General features: G+C 28.3%; 1 long non-coding RNA gene across 1 annotated transcript; it reads right to left on the reverse strand.

The window, feature by feature from the left end:
- Positions 1 to 222: 222 nt before the first annotated feature.
- Positions 223 to 1,073, reverse strand: LOC111087857. The gene is made up of 2 exons (XR_002612482.1): positions 995 to 1,073; positions 223 to 714 (listed from the first exon to the last, which is right to left on the reverse strand). It is a non-coding gene; the product is annotated as an uncharacterized LOC111087857 (long non-coding RNA).
- Between the last annotated feature and the right edge of the window lie 3,092 nt (positions 1,074 to 4,165).

A 4,165-nucleotide genomic window follows, 5' to 3' on the forward strand; every position in this document is an offset into this window, starting at 1 on the left:
AGTTGACAATAACAATATTATACAATAAGAACAGAATCAAGTACAGAAATATACAGTAAAAAAAGTGGAAAAACTGAAAAAAAATTTATCTTTGTATTTTACAAAATAATAAAAGAAAGGAAGAAAACAGTTTTATTAAATACACAGATACCAATCATGAAAATATTTACCCAAGGATAGTATAGCTAGGTTTGTTTATCTTTAATAAAAACAAATTCTACATTTCATGCACAAAGTTTTTAATATGCAAGACTACATAGGACAAGATTTGCATTTAATACTACAAGGGCACAAAAAATAGGTGCAAGTGAAAGTACAAAATATGATATCTCAGTCATCATAACATAACTTTGTCATCAAATGAACACTAAATTGGTATATGCTTTTAAATATTAAATTTTAAATATTATTTACCCAAAATAAATCTACAGTTTAGTGTGCATTTTAAAAGCTAACATTCTATGAGAGATTAATATGGTAACTGATTTAATATCCAATACACCTTTTTTCCAAACTGTATCAATCTTCTATCACATCAGTAGTAGCCAAATCTTGTTGAAATGATTCTATGATATTTGATAATTGCTCCTTCAGATCTAAATACCAGTTTTTAATTTTAATGCTGCAGTTAATGATCACATCCAATACATTTGCCAGTGAGATACCAAGCCAAATTCCAATATATCCACCAATGTAACTGAATAGTTCCACGTCCTATATACAGCAAAAATGAAAAAGTACATGGAAATTAACAATTGTCAGCAAAGTTTAAACTAATCAGATGTTTGTTGTCATAGTCAGTCATTTCTTTCTTATTACACAACCAATGTTAACATTTAAATCCTAATGTTTCATCTAATACATATTTTAATACAATTTCATATGCTTAGCTAATGTAAATTATTTTATGCTTGATAAATATATTATTATTATTACTGAAATAACAGTGTTTTCAGTTGTAACGATTGTTTATATATTGTAAAAAAAAAGTTACCTGATATCTTGGATAGTGTTGGTAAACCATAAGGTCTCTATTCTTAAACATAAGATTGACTCGTATACCTGCCGATCTGGAACAAAAGGTGCACAAAAACTATTATCCATACCTTTTGAAATCTAATGTAATGATGTTAAAAGTCACAAATGTTCCATAAATTTATTCTCTTCTATATAACAAGTATTTTATTTATTTATTTTCTTCAATTTAGCACAAGCCAAGATTAATACTTGGTAAACTAACTGAAAGACGTCTTCTGGAAACATCTGCATTCAAAATGAGACTTGTATGTGGATTTTTACCATTTTAGTGGGAATAAATTTGAAAAACAATTTCTGAATTTTATTAGTGGGTGTTAAAAAATAAACTTTTCAATAACGTGGTTTCAAAAATTTAAGATTTATAAAGTATGTTTTTGTATTATACACTTCTACAAAATTTTACATTACTTCAAAAGTAGTGCTTGATTTATTTTATGTAAAAAATCAATGATAGTATAATTGTTATGATCTCCAATAACAGTATATGTTCCCTTTTAATTTGAACTAGATATCACTCACAGTTGTCATATTATATTTCAGTTGTGTAACGGTGTCTTCATGTTTGTGATTAAAAAATTCAAACTAGATAGAAGATCATTCCAGATTTCTTAGTGAATGATTTTCTCTCTTTGGTGATTATTAGGCTTATAATTAATGAATAAAATTTGCTAAATATATAAGAGAGAACTTATAATAGATAATAACAATCCAAGATGATTAGTGTGTCGGTATAGCTGAGCAGTTCGCCTGGTTCTTCAGAACCACAGTGTTTTTTACTCTTTACCTTGCTGTTTCACTGAAAAGTTTTCTCTTGTTATACAAATCTTATTTAATGTGTTTCATGTATGATATTTTCATTGAAATAAGTTTTTCTTGTGATGCAGATTTCATATTTTATGTTATTTGGAGTAAACATCAAATGCTTTGATACTCTCAAATGTTTTATTTTCTAAACATTCTTTGATTATATGTCTTATATGACTATGCATATTACATGCTGTAAGATATGGAAAAATGGTGGATTTAGTCACAAAAGACATTTACTAGCTTATGACAAATTTTCTATAGCAATCTTGATACTTTATGTACAATTCATTCAAAGAAAGTTATTGTTTTGGATGAATTGTTTATATTTAAGAGTCAGTCGTTTTACAATAATATTAATGTATATGCATAAAATAAACAAAAAAATGGTTTTGAAATGTAACTGTTTCTATTTCAGAAATCGACACAGCAAATATATCAGAACTTTTTAAAGAAACCAGTCTCTTTGGGAAAAAAAAAAAACAGGGTTTTATTTAAGTTTAAATGTATTAATTTCCAAAATAATACACAATAGACATTTGGCAACTAAACCTCAATGTCAATGGCTATATTTGTAGGTTAATTACTTTTTAAGTTTTAATATGTGCCTAGTGGTTGGTTGTCTGTTCAGAAATGCCTTCAGGTTTGCCAGTTGGACTATCCAGGTCGATATGATTTATCTTAAGTAGCTATAACTGGTCTGACAACATTAATTGTTTGAAAAAATCCATACTATGCTGAGAACAATAAAACCAATAGATTAAATTATTACTGTCATAAATTAAGATGTTTCAAAACTTGATCCAATAAGAAGAAATTTTATGAAGACTGCTATTAAAATTCTTAGACCATGGGGACAAAAGATAGGTGATAAAATAAACTGTTTGTTGTCTTTTATTTGCAAGATTGACTGGAATGTTGAACACATTACAAAAGTAAAGAATAACCAATTTTTCAATTACACAATGAGCATATAAGTATAATATTCTGGAGTAATTGGTTGCTATTATTTTTATACTATATTGTTGTATGTTATTATCCCATTATTCTTCAACGTGATATTTTGCTTTATTAATCCAAATATTTGCCCCAGCCTCAACAGTTCTGTAAGATGGAAGACTTATAATGCTAAAATTTGGATTTCAATTCCTGTAATGAACACAGCACAAACAGTCAATTGTGCTTGAAAATAAACAGACTACCTTATTTTACAGCATATAGGACCCTTTTTTATTCCAAAAAAGGCCTCTTAAAAATCATCCTACTTCTAATATTTGAAGTTAAAGAAAATGCATCTCTCAGTTTTGCCCCCATAAGCTGAATTCTACCAAGTCTTTCCCCAGACATCTGTAGATAAAAATTATTCTATACAAAAATATGCCCACTGAAGAAGAGTGTATGGAACAAGCTAAAAGAAAGCTACCAGTAGGTATTAATGAAATTAGTAATAAGTGCAGATACACTATGATATTATTTAAGGAATGTTAGTAGCAAAGGTGGCCTATTCATAGAATAATTATTGGTGAAAATCAGTTAGATTAACAACTTCTAATATGTAGAAAAGCCAGTGCATTTTGGTAACACTATGTTCCAACATTTCGTCTGCTATTCAATATTGCTTTCATTATGTACAATGGACTTGTTTCAATTTCAGATAGTATATTGATGATAATTATATTAAATCTTAAAGCACAGGTGATAAACTATTTTCAAGATTGTGTTGTCTTTGCTCCACTAAAGATGTTTGTAGAACTATTCACAAATATTCATGGAATACGTTAAGGTTATGGCCTGTATTCAGTTTGGTGAGGTACTTCATTTCTATTTAATATAAATATTGATTGCATAACTCTCTAAGTTAGAGTTGTGATTTCTAATTATTGAACATATATATATAAATCAGTTATTTAATATACCAATGATACTGCCATTGTTCATACCACTTTTATCAGCAACAATTGCTGCACACGTTATTTTGCTACAGCCACATCCAACGATATGACGTAGAGTAAACTGTTGTCAGGACAGAACAGTTTGTTTATGACCAATGTAAAGCAACATGTTGCTAGGCTGTTTACATTCCCCATTCATAATTTTTGGACATGCTGTCGGTTCAATTTGAGCAGATGCAGCGATGTATCAATTGATTAATTATGTAGTCTGCAACACCAAGTTTATTGTATACCCTTGTTTCAATCGATTCAATAGCTAATTAGAATTTTAAAAGGTTTTTAAAGTTTTATATGAGTTTTTGAATAGTAAATGCTTCCAATGATGTTTAAAAACTTTGTTTGGTCTTTATCAAGATAGTCCACCTTTTTTC

Source organism: Limulus polyphemus, unplaced genomic scaffold, assembly GCF_000517525.1.
Source record: "Limulus polyphemus unplaced genomic scaffold, Limulus_polyphemus-2.1.2 Scaffold2756, whole genome shotgun sequence".
Classification (NCBI taxonomy): domain Eukaryota; kingdom Metazoa; phylum Arthropoda; class Merostomata; order Xiphosura; family Limulidae; genus Limulus; species Limulus polyphemus.